This window comes from Lepisma saccharinum, unplaced genomic scaffold, assembly GCF_977018435.1.
Source record: "Lepisma saccharinum unplaced genomic scaffold, izLepSacc3.1 HAP1_SCAFFOLD_702, whole genome shotgun sequence".
Classification (NCBI taxonomy): Eukaryota; Metazoa; Arthropoda; class Insecta; order Zygentoma; family Lepismatidae; genus Lepisma; species Lepisma saccharinum.
Window position 1 is genome coordinate 23057 of NW_028143372.1, and position 19264 is coordinate 42320.

At 38.3% G+C, this 19264-nt stretch overlaps 2 non-coding genes across 2 annotated transcripts; both read right to left on the bottom strand.

Annotated features, from left to right (window-relative positions):
- Positions 1-9131: 9131 nt before the first annotated feature.
- Positions 9132-9246, bottom strand: TRNAL-CAA (transfer RNA leucine (anticodon CAA)). The gene is made up of 2 exons: positions 9209-9246; positions 9132-9177 (listed from the first exon to the last, which is right to left on the bottom strand). It is a non-coding gene; the product is annotated as a tRNA-Leu (tRNA).
- Positions 9247-14738: 5492 nt separating this feature from the next.
- Positions 14739-14853, bottom strand: TRNAL-CAA (transfer RNA leucine (anticodon CAA)). Its single transcript has 2 exons — positions 14816-14853; positions 14739-14784 (listed from the first exon to the last, which is right to left on the bottom strand). It is a non-coding gene; the product is annotated as a tRNA-Leu (tRNA).
- Positions 14854-19264: the final 4411 nt, after the last annotated feature.

A 19264-nucleotide genomic window follows, 5' to 3' on the forward strand; every position in this document is an offset into this window, starting at 1 on the left:
GAAAAAGATATAATAACTACAGTATAAGCTTTTAATTTTTGTTAATTACAAAAAAATAAAAGTTAAATACAGTAAATAAACTTGGTCCCTTACATTGAAAAAGGAACATAAATTGAGAGTATTTGAAAATAAAATCCTTAGGAAAATATTTGGACCTAAAACAGATGAGGAGACAGATGAGTGGAGAAGGTTACATAATTTAGAAGTACATAATTTGTATTCATATCCAGATATTATTAGAATGCTTAAATCAAAAAGACTTAGGTGTGTAGATCCTGTGGTACAAATGGGAGAGGAAAGAAGAGTATACAGGATTCTTGTTGGGAAACCTGATGGTAAAAGACCAATAGAAAGACCAAAACAAAGATGGAGGGATAATGTAGAGATGGACCAAAAGGAAATTGGTAGGGAAGGAAAGGAGTATATAGATCTTGCTCAGAACAGGGACAGATGAAAGGCATGTGTTGCTGCAGCCATGAACCTTCGGGTTTAAGAAGGCTAGAGAGTTAGTTAGTTATACATTAAATAAGCATAATATTTGAATTGTAAGTAGAGAATATAACAAATGTACAATGCATTGTGCGAAAACTATGTCAACTTTGCATTATAAGCAGAAAATTAAACCAGTTTGCCTTAGAAATACATTTTAAAAATAGCCCAAAATAGCATGCGTAATAGAAAATTAAGAAAACTTTCTGAAGCATAAAAGTACTGACTAGTGCTGAATGAATCAATTACTGTAAAATATTATTCTCTGATTCAAGTAATTTAACTGTAAACATCATCTTTTGTGTGTAAAATATAATTGTTAGTTGAACTGATAAGTACAAATATTAACTTTATACGCCTTGATACACTCTAAATAACATAACTTTGATATATAAATTAGTAACAATTTGTTAAAATTAAGTTAAACTGTAGAATTGTTTTCTTAAATAAATATAAATATAAAGTAAAAATAATAAACAAATAATTCCTTCTTTTCCTATTTAAAAATGCCAAATAGTGTAAATCAGTTGTTAGTGGCTAAATAACATAAAATTTGAAGGCAGTAACAATATTTTTAAAAAATACTGCTTTTTACCTAACTTTGTAAATTAAATACTAGTACATTTTGTCAAATTATAAATAAAATATACCTATTTCTTTGGTATTTGTACTAAAGTGAAGAAAATATTACTAAAACTTGGCTAGTACAGTAAATCTAAGAGTTTTAGCTTTATTTGTCCGTAACTGGATATAATTGTAACTTGTTAATCTCGCCAAACACAATCTTTACCTCAATTTTGGAAGCTAGCTGAACTTTAGCGTTTCGAATTACATATAGTGAAGGCCTCTATAGTGGAAAAATACACCCAGTCTGTAAAAATTTAGAAATGTTGTCTCCTTGTCTGTCGAACCAGACCAAAAGTGTTCTCAAGTGTTTCAATATATTTCTTAAAATAACTAACTTTTCAAAAAAGAATACCTTGTGCCCAGATAGCTTAGTTGGTATAGCGTTAGGCTTTTAACCTATCTGTCCAGGGTTCGAGTCCCTGTCTGGACGATAACAATTTTTAAATTTTGTCATCGGATCTTTTGCAACAGTAAGTCGTGAGTAAGCTTTTAAGTTTCTCAAATATCAGCATCTTTAGCTAACAGTACAGCATAACCATTATTATTATGATAGAAATGTTCTGGTGGAAGAACCTACACCTACTGTAATATCTCTGTGGAATTAACTTACATGCAGCCCATAACTTTTGGGATTGTTTCTCCTCCGTTACATTTCCTGGCCATTTACCCTTAGCGTCGCGATTAGCCTCAGAAGCAAAAAAAAAGCGAAATCTTATATTTGTTCTTTTTATATCTCTGAAACCACCTATACTATAGAACTACATTTAATGAATTTTGCAGTCTTCCTGTTTGATCTGTTAAATAATCCAGTCAATAAAAAGATACTTGCATAGAAAAATATGTTTTTCAGATACTTTAATCGGGTAATCTGCTTTTGCGTACTTCCTCAGAAATATACAAATAGTTCTTTATAAATTTAGCACCTGATATAGAATAAGTCGAAGTCTAGTTAGAGTTGGCCTGTAAGTGCTTCTGGTACATGTAGTTACTTGAAAAGCAAATATTGGGTGTATAAAAAATAGCATTCTTGTGAAACAGTAAAAAATTAACCTCATTTCCTCGTAGCATTAGCTGTAAATGCTTCTTGCAGGTTAACAAAGCTCTGGCGTGTGGGCCTACATCACCTACAATCCTTTGTAAAGTTCGTGTTGTCCTATAAATTGTCGATATACATACTAAATCCCTAGTTACAGCCTAAGGTTTTAGTTTCAATCAGAGAATTTCAGTGTTCAGATAGTGATTGTCGCCTCGTATAATAAAGAAAATAGAAATAACCCAAATGTTGATGCACCCAAAAAACCAGTAATACTTCAAAAATACCTTGAAAAAGGCTATAAGGCTAAATTATTCTTCTAGCATAGAAAAAAATTTTAGCAAATGGACCTATGGTTCATATAGTCAGTCGTCTGTGAACTTCGTCTTGTCCTGTGAATTGTCAATATATTGATAAATGGTTATTTTTTTTTAAAAAACAATGTTGGTAAGCGTCCAGTTATGGACCCATCGGTAAAGGGATTTCAGTCTTTATAGACACACAATAATTTTCGTTACACTAAAAATTTGGCCTCGTATAAAGGTAAATAGTCGAAATGTTAAACATTTCGTGTACTTTATCCAGTAAGCCTTAGCTAGAAATACAATAACAGCGTTACAGACATAAAAATTAAGCAAGCTTTGATATTCTAGTGGCACATAATAAATATAAAATATCCTTTAAAATACTTTGACAAATAGTCGTGGGTTATCTGAGATCAAAATTTTCAAGCCCTCTCTCCTGCATAAATAGGCTCTAGAATACACTAAGCCTCAAAATAATATTGGGTACATAAAATAAAAAGCAGATGGAGAGTGATGCTGATCACATCATCTCCAAACAGCAAAAACAAAAGTATATGGATGGAGCCCTACCTGATATATTTAGGAAACTTTACTTGGTATAAGAGTAACAAAATACTCAGCAAACTTTAAAATAAACAAACTTTCCTACGTAGCAGGCGTAACCTGACCTAAATAAATACATATAGAAATACAGAACCAAAAATAGCATAGTGGAAATCAGTAAACCCTAATAATAATAATAATAATAATATATTCTGTGGCTTACATTTTAGCTAAAAGTACTTTTTCTTTAGTGTTTTTGAAAAGATTTAAATAAATACTAAACTCTAAGTTAAAAATTTGTAAATGTATATATAATACAAAACAAAATAAATAACTATTAATTCATACCCTGGAAAAATTCAGTAAAAAAGTTGAAAACATCTCTTTGTGCATCCAAAATATAATAACAAATCCTTCCTGACTGGATTAAATTGTGTTATTTGAGTAATATTAAGCCTAAACTTGTGAAATAAACAAATAGAAGTTGAGAACACACACTTAGTGTGTCGAAAATGTAACTACAAGTCTTTCCTGAACAGACTGAATTGTGTTATTTTGGTAATAATAAGCCTAGACTTGTGAAATAAACAGATAGCAGCTGATAACTAAAAGTCTTTCCTGAACAGATTGAATTGTATTATTTTGGTAATAATAAGCCTAAACTTGTGAAATAAACAGATAGAAGTTGAAAAAAACACACTTTGTGTGTCGAAAATATAACTAAAAGTCTTTCCTGAACAGACTGAATTGTGTTATTTTGGTAATAATAAGCCTAGACTTGTGAAATAAACAGATAGCAGTTGAGAACTAAAAGTCTTTCCTGAACAGATTGAATTGTATTATTTTGGTAATAATAACCCTAAACTTGTGAAATAAACAGATAGAAATTGAAAAAACACACTTTGTGTGTCGAAAATATAACTAAAAGTCTTTCCTGAATAGTATAAATAGTGTTATTTTGGTAAAAATAAGCCTAAACTTGTAAAATAAACAGAAGTTGAAAAAACACACTTTGTGTGTCGAAAATATATCTAAAAGTCTTTCCTGAATAGTATAAATAGTGTTATTTTGGTAAAAAAATTAACATAAAATTGTAAAATAATAATTTAAAGTTGAAAAAAATGTCTTTTTGAATCTAAAATTTAATAAAAAAATGTTGCCTGAATAGTATAAGTAGTGTTATTTTGGTAAAAATTAACATAAAGTTGTAAAATAATAAGTTAAACGTAGAAAAAAATGTCTTTGTGAGTCCAAAATTTAATAAAAAAATGTTGCCAGAATAGTACAAATAGTGTTATTTTGGTAAAAAATTAACATAAAATTGTAAAATAATAAGTTAAAAGTTGAAAAAATATCTTTGCGAGTCCAAGATTTAATAAAAAATGTTGCCTGAATAGTATAAATAGTGTTATTTTGGTAAAAAAATTAACATAAAATTGTAAAATAATAAGTTAAAAGTTGAAAAAATGTCTTTGCGAGTCCAACATTTAATAAAAAATGTAGCCTGAATAGTATAAATAGTGTTATTTTGGTAAAAATTAACATAAAGTTGTAAAATAATAAGTTAAAAGTTGAAAAAAATGTCTTTGTGAATCCAAAATTAATGAAAAATGTTGCCTGAATAGTATAAATAGTGTTATTTTGGTAAAAATTAACATAAAGTTGTAAAATAATAAATTAAAAGTTGAAAAAATGTCTTTGTGAGTCCCAAATTTAATAAAAAATGTTGCTTGAATAGTACAAATAGTGTTATTTTTGTAAAAATAAGGATAAGCTGTGAAAATGTTTGACATAAAGTCAAAGTTTGGTAAAAAATAAACTCAATATTATGTTAAATAGCACACAGTAACATACATTTACTACCTAAATCAATAATCAAAGGGTCCTAGGTTCGTTACCTCGTGATAAAAGCAAATGGTGAAAACTGTAGGCCCCGTCCCTGATAGCTCTCCCTTCTTCATAGTACAGATAAAAAAAACCCTGCGCTAAAGCGTCCTGTGCCTTGGGGCAACCCTGAGCGGAATATTAATTGGTGGCGGAAACCAGTTCTACAAGCGAGGCATAGCTTCAGAGATTTGACCCTTGCTGCGAATTCCAGACATTCTTTGTTGTCTGGTTGAATCCCTCCCATGCCCTACAGTATTGCATAGCTTTCCCCTGTTATTGCGTACTGGTTAACCTTGAAAAAACTGGTTCTGAAAACCTACCGACGCGTTCTCTGATTGGTCAATCAGATTCCTTCTTTGTCCTGACGTTCTGACGTCATTTGACCTTGAACGCGCTTCCCCAAAATTCCTTTCTCGGCTACCTGCGCGGAGTTCCCCTTGTCTGTCTGGCATCAGAGCGGAGTCGAAATTCTGAGACAGTATTCTGTCTAGCGTGTTGCACCATCGTGTTTCATAACATGATGAAATTACTGCATAGTACTAATTAATAATATTACATATCGCGGGTTCGAGTACCGGGACCGTCTTCTTTCGTACCATTACCACCGTTCATAGCGGTTCATAAACCATAGAAAACTTATTTTCAATATTATAAACATTAATATTAACATTTTATACATTACATACTTTGCAGTAATGAATATAAAACCATATGCATAGCGTTTAATACCTCTAATTACCTTCTATATACATATTTTTCATAAAATAAATAATTATATATTCATAAAAAGTTATAAACATGCAAATACATAAATGTAAAGTACTCTAAATACATGCAAATAAATTCTAAGTACCTGCAAATTAATTAAAACCCGTGCAAATTAGTTATAAGTACGTGCAAATGAATTGCGAATATTAAACGCCCGAGGGCACAAACATCCACTGGCGTAGTCAACATCTACTGCCATCGTCTTTCCTGGACAAGAAACTGACCCCCAGATGTGCCGAGTCGCCACACGACGACAAAGCCGTGGATTACACCGTCGCCGGTTTGCACGCATCTTCTTTAACGACTCTCAGCGGGTGAAGGAGACTTCCTGAACGGAAACTCAGCGGTGAAAAATCGCTGCGGCGGCGAGTCACAAACGACGCGTGTCCACAATAAGACCTCCTGCGAGGCTTCATTTCCAAAGCACAACTCCCGCCCTTGTCTGCGCGAGTGCCAAGGTATTTTGCACGCATCTCCTCCCCGCATGGAGGCTTCAGCGGTTGCAATGGGGCTTCACACGCGAGATGTCAGGGATTGGCTCGCAGCAAGCTCCAGATGGTCGTACGGGATTCTACCCAAGGTGGAGGTTAGTTCTGGGCAAGGTCGCGCTCATGCGTGTACATATACAGGGTGTTTCCGTGACCTTGAATCAAACTGGCAGCGTGGATGATGACAAATACCAAATATGAGATAAGGAACTCCGGTCCGGAAACGCGTCATTGAAAAATTGTAATCTAAAACTCGTTTCCTGACCGGGGCTCCTTATCTCATATTTGGTACTTGAGGTAGTCTCCATCCGCCCTGCCAGTTTGATTCAAGGTCACGGAAACACCCTGTATGCACATACACAGCTAGTACTCCTGCGTTTTGCAATGTGCCATGAATGCACAGATGGGTATGTGGATATAATCTCGGCTTTCTGTGCAGGTACGAGTCATACGCCCTTCCGAGACGCATTCACACACCCAAATATATACGAATATATACATTATACACACACACACACACACTATCTATCTATCTACTATCTATATATATATTGATGCGTTCACTGGTTTCAAGAGCATAACTACGGTGATCGTGATTGTGAACGCTTGAGGGTCAGATGGTAGAGGAAGGTTACGTTTTATGGTCCCCATACAATCTCGCTGACGCTTCTTTCTGGCAGAGAGTGGAAGGATTTTAAGGGATGTTGACGATGTACATCTTACCTCTCGGCAGAGCACGGAGTCCTGAGTTCGACGGCCCACGTCTTCTTGCCGTGGCTGGTGACGAAGCACAAGCTGGTCTCGGAGAGGTGGCCTTTGAGAAGGCGTTAATATATATTACTACTTCTTGCAAACCATTAGTTAGAGAATTCAGTAGCGTCTCTCTTGCTTCTGATTCTCCCTCCCTGGTCTGATAAAGCTCCCCATAATAGTCATAAAATGTTTGCATGATTCCTGGCTGAATCCACAAGTGCTCGGTCAAGCGACAATTTACAACACAAAGTAACATTTGCATCTGTACATAGTGATACATCTTGGAATTTGTTCTTATTGTTATGCCTTCCATTTTTTGCCTCTGGAGTGTTAAGATTTTGGCTTTATACTGCTGTATGGTTTGGTAATTTTAGGTGACATCTCTCCCTTTACATGCCTCGTGTAAACACTGGTAATAAAAGTTGATCAATAAGTTTCTGTCTTTTGCATTTTCTTTTCCATACTAACAGAACAAAGTTTTTAATTTTGGTTTTACATATCGAACCCACCAGTCATTATGATTACTGTAATACTTTTGTTTACACCATTCGACCCATTTTTGTGCAAATATTTCATTGATATGTGGAAGCTCTAATAACTGTATATTTAGTTTCCAATATGAAGGACCCCTGACTAGTTTTGTTTCTTCCAGGTTAATTGCCATTTTTACTGCTATATGATCAGTAAAGGGCGCTGGTAATGCTCCTATTGATGTTATATTTTGCATTTGATCTGTATTTGTATATAGCCTATCGATTCTCGATCCAGATTTATTATTAAAATATGTAAATATTATATCCTGTCTCTTCTGTAACCAAACATCTTTCAAATGCAATTCCTCAATCAATGTTGCAAGTGCTGGACTCTTTTCATAAGCTCCTATCCAATCCCTGTGCTTCAATACTTGATTAAAATCACCCCCAAGTATTATTTTAGATTCATTTAATGGTAGCAAATATAGTACCAAATGAAATTTCACTTTTTAAGGATTACTTTTTCTGTTAATTCCCCTATTCATAATTCGTACCTCTCTCGTTGATCTCCTCTTCGCGTCTGTGTTCCCGCTTCCTTTCGAGGTATTCTTCGTCCTTTTTTTTTGCACCCATCTACTGAGATTTTGTTCACTTTGACACTGAGGTGGCACTTTCGTCACTTTCTTCATCTGTATTGAATTCACTTTCCAGCTCACAGTCTTTCGATGGCCCCTTGTCCTCCTTTTGTTGGACGTTGTTCTATGGCGCTGGGGTGGGAGGAAGTTCAACTGAGTTTCCTTCGTCCTGCATCTGGTCATCCTGCATTTCTTCACTTCCATTTCCCTCTTGTTTGTGTAGGTGGGAAGTTTCCTGTTCTTTCGAGTCCATCGGTAAGATTTGCTGGTTGTGCTCTTCGTTTGTAGTCTCCGCAGTTATGGGGGGGAAGGGGAACATTTCCACCGGGCGGGTGTCACTTGGCACATTCATTATCCCCTTATCTTGTTTTGGCTCGTTTGTCACCATTTGTAGACCTGCCGAATTCTCTTGATTATTATCTGGTTGGAACTGATTGTTCAGGTTCGTGGAGACCCCCTTTTCTACTATTATATCACTATAATTTCTCTCTCGGTTTTTGTTCACACGTAGCGTTGTTATCTGTCGACTATCGCATTACCAGCTATCGTGGCTTTCCCTTCCACACGCCCTGCACGATCTCGGCTGTCCTTCATAGATCACATGGCACTGATGAGATTTTACTGTAATGAAATACGGAATCGATTTTTTCATTAAATAAAATTATTTTCACTAATCTCACCCCGTTGCAAAATTGATATTAGAAGTTTTCAGACCACGTTTCTTTGTCTATACATTCCACCTTCCAAAATTCCGTCATTTTTTATTCACACAGTCATCATCTAATTCCAGTGGTAAGTTGAGTACTCTTACCGCATTTGTGTCCCTCCCCGCATCACTCAAAAGCACTTTTACACATTGACCATTATCATAGCAAAAGTTTGTTTCCGGACCACATTTCTCTAATATTCGCGTCATTATTGCTTCCCTGATACTTGATGGCACCTTCATCACATACAATGTTACTAAGTAATGGTAATCAACAAGAGTCACGTGAAAACGAGCAAAATTTCATAATTGTTATTGTTGTCTCACATATAAATCGAAGTTGAAATTCTTTTTCCCCTGAGCTGCACAACATATATGATCCTATGGGCATTTAGGACATGTAAACTACAAAAAGAAAATATTTTGTCAGGAGTGGGATTCGAACCCACGCCATCATTCGAGGACCAGAATTCCTCAACCACACAACCGTTGAAGCTTTCGCTTGAGTCTGGCGCCTTAGACCGCTCGGCCATCCTGACTTCTATAAATGTCTTTCATCACATAAAATATTACGAAGTAATTGCAGTACAGTAGCGCAATGTGAAGACATGATTTCATAATTGTGTTGTCTCACATATAAATCAAAGTTGAATTTTTACCCCCCTGAGCCTCACAAAATATATGACACTATTGGCATTTAGGATATGTTAACAACAAAAGTAAAACGGCCTATCAGGAGTGTTATTCGAACCCACGCCTTCATTCAAGGACCAGAATTCCTCAACCACACAACCGTGGAAGCTTTCGCTTGAGTCTGGCGCCTTAGACCGCTTTTTTTTTTTTTTTTTTTTTTTTTTTTTAATATTCTTTATTTTATGCAGTAGTGACTAGTTACATGATCCTATGATAACATTACACATATATCCGATCTAGATTACATAATTAGGTGTACTTACAAGAAAAGGGCCTGCAAGAAATTTGCATAGAGTGTTTTGCTGTTAGCTTGGTCCATCTGGTAATAATTCTCACTGTAGTGATATTGCAGCGAAATTTTCATTGACACTGAATTATGTCCTAAAATATAATAAATATATTGAGCTACTAAAAACTGGACCGCTCTTACTTTAGTAAGAGGGAAGAACACAAAATCTGGTAACAGTAAATGATCTACAGTAAATGTCTCGGGCGATGTTCTACATATAGTACCAAGGCATTTACACAAATACTTCCATTGATCTACCGTTGCGGGACATGTTACGGGGCGATGTCGTAAAGTGTATTCAGCTTGATGACAATTGGAACATACAGCACTGTCAGTCATTTGGTATCGCCACTTTCGAGCACCAGTCGCAATGGCATCGTGAACCACTAGGTACCACGAAGATCGAACGCGGTTAGAAAGATGAGAGGCAGATATATTTCTCCATACGTTTGACCACACTACATTAGTTCGGAGAAGCACAATTCGTGGCTGGTGGTGTAACCTGCAAGTCAATTGGTTATAGAAAAATTTCACTGTCATGCCATCGACATCCATGTGAGGTGAACCGATTAGGAGATAGCAAAACTCGACAAGAGTTGTCCTCAAATAGTTGAAGTGGGAAGGGATCTTCCCTGGATAAATGGGTGTTCGCAGTTCCACTTCATCTATCAGAGTATGTAGTAATCTTGCTGTTAAACTATCAGGGTAGTGCAAAAGCAACTCAATGTTCCGTTGTAGAAACAAGGCTGAGGCTTGTCTCTCCACTTGGCGCAAGTTCAGTCCTCCGTTACTTACTGGGAGGCATAACGTTTCATGTGCGACATGAAACAAATGTGCATGCCATATGAAGCGCGTTATCATCTTTCGTACTTGCGCCGCGACTTTCGCAGGGACAGGCAAAACTTGCGCAGTATACCACAACTTCGATAATGCAAACATGTTCACATACTGTATTCTAGAGCGTAAGGATAATTGTCTATAACGGTTCATGTTCAACACTGCCTGGATTTTTGGGAGAATAGTTGTAAAAGTTCTGGAGACAGTCTCTGTGATGGTCGTAGTGAAGTTTATTCCCAAAATTGTCACTTTATCTACAATGGGTATAGTTACAGGTTCAGTCCACAGAGTTGGGTTACACCCTAGGGGTAAGATTTTAGATTTCTTCTGGTTCAAACTAAGTCCCGTCTGCTTTCGTAACGTTTCAAGTACGGCCTCCATACGAGTCAAGTCTAGCCGATCTTTCACGATTACGGTCACATCATCTGCGTACGCACATATTTTGTGGTCTCTCCCAAGAAGCGTGAGTCCCTGAAGTTTTGCATGCATCAGTGGTAAAAATGGAGCCAGAGCTGCGCAGAATGCAAATAAGGAAAATGGACATCCTTGACGGACAGAACGCTCAATAGAAAAGTCTCGCAACAGAAAACCATCGATAGATAACTGAACTCGAGCTTCTCTGTATAAGCTCTGTATAGATTGTGCAAAGAAATCGCCACATCCCACTTTTCCAATGTATTGGAAAAGATAGTCATGTCTGAGGGAGTCAAAGGCACTTTTGAAATCTAACGCCACTAAAGCAGCTTGAGAACCTTCAATATCTTGCATAGAAGTGATGATGTCACGTACACTAGTTAGAATGTGAAATATTTTACCACTTGTACCATATACATATTGATACGTCCCTAATAAAGTATCCGCAAATTGTTACAACCTTCGGGTGATCAAACGTGCAAATATTTTATAAGCAGCACATAGTAATGTGATTGGCCAAAAGTCTTCTGGCTTTCTGGGCTGAGCTATTTTGGGAATCAAAACCATAACACCCGTAAGACTCGTTCGTCCAAGGCGTTTCTTCGTAAACACAGCATTGAGCCAGCGTGTGAACAGTGGAGCCACCGTTGTCCAAAAGGTTTGGAACAATTCTATCGGGACACCATCGATTCCCGGAGCTTTACCTCTTTTTCCACTGTGAACAGACTCGTACACTTCTTTCTTTGAGAATGGCTGTTCTAAATAGCGACGGTCATCTTCCGTTAACATGGGAAGATCCATCCCTTGTAGTGGAATGCGATGGGAGCGTTGATCTTCCTTCTCTTTAAACTGATCTGCATAAAGGTCCCGTAAGTAATTTCGTATTAACTTGGGTTCGGTTAGTCTCCCCGTGGCTGTATCGAGACACTTTATCCTCTTTCGCTGTGCACTGCGTCTCTCTGCTAACACCTGCACCAACGAGGCTTCTTCTTGTGCATCAAACATAGGAAGACGACTCCTAACATTGTAACCTTGCATACGGTCTCTGTGCATGCTCAGCAGCACTGCTTGCACTCGTTTCACTTCTTGATGCACTGGCTTCCTTTGTATTAGCTGTGTTGTTAGTTCGTGAAGCACTCTGTAGTAAAAGTTATATTTCTTATTGAAATCTGAGTATTTTTCACGACTATATGCTAAACAGAAATATTTAATGGAGGGTTTTAGAAAAGTGTCCCACCACATAATAATGTCAGTTTGACGTACGCTCATTTCTTCCCACTTCTTCCATTTTTGTTTAAATTCGGTACGAAATTGTTCATCTTCCAATAACCGTACATTGAACTTCCAAAATCCCCGCCCTCGTCCAACTGAAGGTACATCCAAACTCATGTCGAGTTGGACACTTAAATGATCACTAAAGCACGTTGGGAAAATTCTAATCGCAGATATTTTGCTAATCATGTGTGCACTAACGTAAAAACGATCAAGCCGACTCGCTGTGTCGGCACGTATGTATGTGTAGCCGTCTATATTCGGACCTTTAGCCACCCAAACATCGTGCAGTTTAAACCCTTCAACCAGCGTCTGCAAGCTAGGTGATGTATGGAATCCTGGATATTGGTCCTGTCTTCTTAGAGTACAATTAAAATCACCCACCAGCACAATGTTTTGACGGGAGCCACCTAATGCCTTCGCCACGTCTGTAGCGTAAAATATGTTGCGAGTATTTCTAGCGTTGGTACCTGATGGTGCATAAACATTACAAAACCATATGTTTCCTATTTGGATACATCTGATACGACCAGACGGGTGATGGTAAACTTCCGTTATATGGAGGCCTTCTTTCACAACTATGGCGGTTCCTTGAGAATTGTGAGTAAAATTGTTATACACGGTATATTCACTGCCCAGACAGAAATCATTGGTCCCGACTTCTTGCAGGAAAATTACATCCAGGTGACTTTGCTTAATATAATCTAAGAATGCGTGATGCTTGACACTAGATTTCATCTTGTTAATGTTTATTATTGCAAAATGATATATGGGGGTCGTCATGTGGGATTCTGTACTATTGTACCCGGTGGGAATGTTATGTGCAGTTACTGACGGTAAACTATTTACCTTTTTCAATTTCACTAGGACATGCGACAAACATAACCCTAATAACATTATAACGCGGACAACACACTTCATAACTAGGATATGGTAGACATATATCACACATTGACTTCAAGCGACCAATCAGAGCCGCCGCTAGATTTCGCACTTTGTTCTCTTGTCGCACTCATCGTTCTACGCAGTCGCCGAGACACTGGAGACACCGAACGATGAGGGCCATCTTGCCGCCGTGTCGACGCCGTATCGTTCGTAGGGAGACTGCGTTTCTTCTTCTTTTTTGGTTCCTTCGTTGTTTTCGGCAGAGCGCCTGATGCGGGGGACGCCGTCTCGGAGTTCCCACCTTCAACTGCATGCTCATCATCTGCCTGCTGCATCGGACTATGGGGCACCTCTAGGGTAACGTCCATTGTTTCTTCCCCATTCTTCTCTGCTACGTGGGCTGCTTGGTTGACATTAACTTGGTCCACACTGACGGGGATAGGAACGTCTGCTGTTGTCTTGTTTTCTACACTGGGTGGTAAAGTGGAATCTGGTACGGTATTTTAGGTACATCCTGTAGTGAATCTTGTACGTTGCCCTCATTTTCCTGGTCTCCGGATCGTTTCAGATGCACAGGTAGTATAGTGGGTGTTGGGGTCATCATTTTCTCAGCAGCCGGCACATTCCTCGGGACAGGACGTGCCGCCCCAGCAAAGGACGTATCTTCGGGTTTCTACATTTGACGACGTTGGGACGGACAGTTAACGTAAAAATGGTAACTAAGGTCACAGTAACTGCAAGTACGGTCTTGCCCGCTATATGTCACCCAGTATCGTCCGCCACTGATTGTGACGTACGATGGAATCGCACGAGTTAGATTCATTTTGGCGATTTTACGGCCAGATCTTACCGGGTAAATATCATCACTGACCGGATAAATATCATAACTGACCGGATAAATATCATCACTGGAATACCGTTCATCGTCCAAGGATATTATCTGACCGTACGTACTCATCACCGGTCGAATAGCGTCATCGGACAGTTCACTCGGTACAACGTGCACTCTAACTATCACGTAATTTGCATCCGCCCACGTAACAAGCACTGGACAATCCCCGTCTTCGTCACTATATTTATATTCTCCGTTTGACTACAGCAACAACTGTTCACACACTACTTTCGATAGTAGTTTCAGAAAGATACAACGTCTATAATTGTCTACTTCAATACTTACGACTTGTTCCGGTTTCAATTTCATCGTCTTCCTAATCCAATTGTGTATTTCCGTCGAAGTCGGTTTCCTTCGCACTTGACTGAAGTTCAGTTTAAGTGTATTCAATCTCTTGATTACCGTGGTGGCAGCGTCGCCTTGTTTCACTTCAACCGGACTCGCGAGTAATACGCGCTACGTGACTTCGAGCTATTAGAGAGACGCGCAAACACAACCGTCTCAGACCACTGCTCGAGTCAAGACTGTCAAACCGCTCGGCCATCCTGACTACTTGAAGGTACCTTGATCACATACAATGTTACGAAGTAATACTAATCAACAAGATTCACGTGGAAACAAACAAAATTTCATAATTGTTATTCTTGTCTCACATATAAATCGAAGTTGAATTTTTACCCCCCTGAGCTACACAAAATATATGATCCTATAGGCATTTAGGACATGTAAACAGCAAAAAGAAAACAATTTGTCAGGAGTGGGATACGAACCCACGCCCTCATTCGAGGACCAGAATTCCTCAACCACACAAACGTGGAAGCTTTCGCTTGAGTCTGGCGCCTTAGACCGCTCGGCCATCCTGACTACTTGGCCTCACATATAAATCGAAGTTGAAGTTCTTTTCCTGAGCTGGACAAAATATATGATCCTAGGGGCATTTATTATATGTTAACAACAAAAAGATAACAGTTTGTCAGGAGTGGGATTCGAACCCACGCCCTCATTCGAGGACCAGAATTCCTCAACCACACAACCGTGGAAGCTTTCGCTTCGGTCTGGCGCCTTAGACAGCTTTTTTTTAAAAAAAATTAAAGGAATACCCCTACGCGGTGGTATCACCCGTCATTCACACTTTTTCAACTTTTACACTTTTCAATTTTTACAGTATTCTCAGTTTCTCACGTTTGGACAAAAACAAATAACCATGCCTTACCCAGGACTCGAACCCGGAACCCCTGGCGTTGCAGCGCGCTGTGATAACCACTCTTTTTTTTTTTATTGTTTCATTCTGATACACAAGTTATGGAATTACATTATTTTTGACATAAGTCTATTACTGCTATTACAATTTGTATTTCTATCTGGTTAACCTTTACATTTTTGTTTGACCTAAATTAAGTATAAAGCACTAATAAGAAATTTGCATACCATTTCTTCCTTGCTTGGAAAGGAAGTTTTTCGTATTGTTCTTGCAAGAAGATACTGAATTGTTTCTGAAAACTGCTCTCGTCATTGTGAAATATATATAATAAGTATTATGTTATCAACCATTGTACTGCTCGTTGTTTTGTTGTTGGAAAAAAATTGAAATCAGGAAAAATTATATCTGTATCCGTAAACTTTGTTAATGAGGTGCGGCATATACGACTGAGCATTGTTCGCAATTTGTTCCATGCCGTGGAGGAGTTTCGACACTTCGTTATCCTGTGGGCTAAAGAGTCCGGCACGTTGCATGATGTACAGTTAGGAGAGTCACTGATTCCATATTGGTATGTCCTATCTCTTGTCACTATAACACGAAGAACCACTTTGTACCATATTGATTGGCCAGCTTTTGAAAGGTGTTTGGCGGAGACATTTTCCCATATTTGTGGCCAATTATGTGTATTGAAATCCCTGACTATTCTTGGTACTGCGTGCTTGAAACTATTGATTTCACTATATAACTTTTTAACAGATGGTGTAATTGTCTCATGTCGTAATAACTGGTAGCATACCTGTAAAGCGATGTCCTTATAAAACAAAAACCTTTTGGGGATACTTTGGATATCGATGGGAGCTTCTAATGGAATGTTCCGTATTATCGTCTGTATACATGCTTGGGACGTTGACTCGTGCAGTGAGAAGGCTGTTTGAAGGCCAGTCTGTACAAACAATGCTCTTGCCTGTGTGTTCACGTGTATTAGTCCCAACCCACCTGTTTTCTCTGATAACGTGACCTCATTTATTGCCACCCGGAAAATTGTATCGTGCCACAAAAAGCAGTCAACAGCTTTGTTGACCTTGGCTAAGTGCTGTGGTTTGAAGGGCAGGATTTTTGCTACATACCAAAGTTTAGAGAGATCAAAAACGTTGATAAATCTTACTCGTGCTTTTAAACTCAGAGAGCGCATCTTGTTCGCTCTGAGGACAGATTGCCCTCTCGCATGTAAGTTTACTATTTGCTTCGATCGTTTCATCGATATTTGCATAGAAGTTTATACCTAAAACTTTTATTTTCTTGTCTACAGGGATCTGCGTATTGTTTGTGAATGGATTCTCCTTGCCAAGGGGCATCAGGAATGACTTTCGATTGTTTAGTTTTGCTCCTGATGTGAGCTCAAAAGTATGTATTTGGCTTTTAACACTGTCCAGATCTCTTTCATCCCTGAGAAAAATCGTGGCGTCGTCCATGAAACTGCCAACTTGTATTGTGGTGGAAGCCATAGAAATGCCTTGTAAATGATGCTGGATACTAAACAAAAAGGGGGCTATTGTGAGGACGTACGTACAATGAGCTACTCAAGGGACTACCTTGTGGTACACCCCGTCGCATTTTAAAACTTGTTGTCAAGAAACCATTTATTTTGAGTTTTAGCAGCATATGATGATATAATGTTTTTATCCAATTCATAAAAGTGTCTCCGAAGCCATATGCTTCTAAGACTCACTCTGTCATATGCTTGAGAAAAGTCTAAAGATAGAATTGCCTCTGATGCATTCTTATTTTGTTTGGTAATAATTACGTCTCTTATCGTTTGCAGCAAGTGATGTATACTTTGCGACGTATTACAAGCGAACTGTAAATTGCCAATAAGTTTAACCATATATATTTTTTAAACGCTGATTTATGCACCTACTTATAAGTTTGATATCACTACTCAATATTGAAATTGGCCTAAAATCTGTGACGGATTTTGGATTTGCCTTTTTGGGAACTAACACTATAACTCCCGTGCTACTGGTCTTCCCTATTGTCCCTGTTGTCAACACTTCGTTGACCCATTCCGTTAATTCGTCTCCTATTAGATCCCAGAAACAATGATAGAATTCTGATGGTAGTCCATCTTCGGCTGTAGTTTTATTCCTCGGAACTTGGAATACTGCATCATGAACCTCCTTTTTACTAAACGGTTGTGTGATCTCAGTTCTTTCATTTTCCGTCAGTGATGCAGGGAGGTAGTTCAAAAAATTACATTGCGTTTCTGTTGGATTAAAGGCTTGACCAAGAAGATTTTTATAGTATTGCAAAAACCTGTCATGTATACTATGAGGGCTGGTGACAACTTCACCGGAATCTAAAGTTAATTTATGAATAACGTGACTCCTGGCGTGTTTATGTTCTTGAAGAATGTGACTTAGTGTGGCTTGCTCGTCTGGGTCTATAGGAAGAATCTTGCTCTTTATTATTGCTGCAGATTTTCGTTTCCTATGTATAGCAAGTAATTGCGCTTTTATTTCATTTGCATAAGGACGATCGAAATTACCTTGCAGTGCTAAACGATGGAGATCATTCAAGACTGCATACAAGAAATTATATTTGTTTCTTTGATCTCTACTAACCTCTGCACTGAAGACTTTACTGACCTGACGAAATTTAGGCTTAACTCGAGTTTCCCACCACTCGATTAGGGTCTTTTGCACTGGCCGAGAGGCCTTGAGTTCGTTCCACGTTTCCCTGATTAGCTGGACATAACCACCATTGCTTAATAATGTGCTATTTAAAAGCCAGTATCCGCTACCTTGTCGGGGTTTGATCAAATCTAAATTTATTTTGAGAATTGGGACACTATGGTCACTAAAGCATACTGGAAAATTTTGAACACTAATTATATATTCCTGAAATCTTGGTGCGACATAAAACCTATCGATCCTTGACGCACTATTGGAGGTGATATGTGCGTAACCTTGACTTTCGCCATTGGCGTGTATCCAAGCGTCACGCAGTTGTAACCCCTGCGTTAATTCATAGAGCGCACGTGAGAAGTTGTATCCTGGATTTTGATCTTGTGAACGAATTACGCAGTTAAAATCTCCCACTAGTATAGTGTCTAGTGTGTGGGATGTCAACTCGGGCCCTACAACTGTTGAAAAAAAATCTTCTCTTCCCCGTCTGTTTTGGCTTCCTGACGGAGCATACACATTACAGAGAAACACTGAGCCTAATTTGGCACTTATTTGTCTGCCCGTGAGATGGGGCACTACATTACGTAAATCCAAGTGTCGCCTACATGCTGTGGCAGTCCCTTGTGCAAAGGGAGTAAAATTGTTGTATACGTTAAACATGCTCAGTACAGAAAAATCGTCTATGGCGACCTCTTGTAAGAGGGCCACATCAATAGACGATTTAATGAGAAAGTCATTGAGAGCAATTATTTTGGTTCAAATTTATAGATGCCAAGGTAAATGTTTGCATGATTATAACTGTCTACAAAAGAAAACTGAACTTACTTACATTCTTCAACATTACTGATCTCTAATTTCTACCTATAATGCATTAACTATGCTTTCCACTAAATAAATCTGGGGTAAGTTTGTTACTCGTCGAAGGTTTCTCTTGAGTTTCATTTGCTGAGTTACTTGTTAAACTAACCTTTGAAACATGTTGGTTTGGGGTACCAGGTTCTACTCTAAATTCGTTATGAACTATTGTGGAACTTACGCATTCATTTATTTTTTTCTTCTTCTTTCTACATAGCACCATGGACTCTTCCGCCACTGACCGTAACCTTGATACAGATCTTGACCGTGATTTCCTAGGAGAGGTAACTACGGGGAATTCTGCCTCCGCGAACAAAGCACTTGGGGGGTGGGGGCGGGGGTATGTGATGCTTCTCTGAAGTGGTCAATGTTGGCTGCTCCATCTCTTCCCTTCCTGTTGGTGCATTCTTCACACTAACTTCGTGTCTGGTACCTGTCTCCTCGTCGGTGATTCTGGGGCTATCCGTGTTCCCTCCATTGTTATCTCCTGACGCAGGGACTTCTGTAACTAATGGAGCTGAATCTCTTGGTTTAG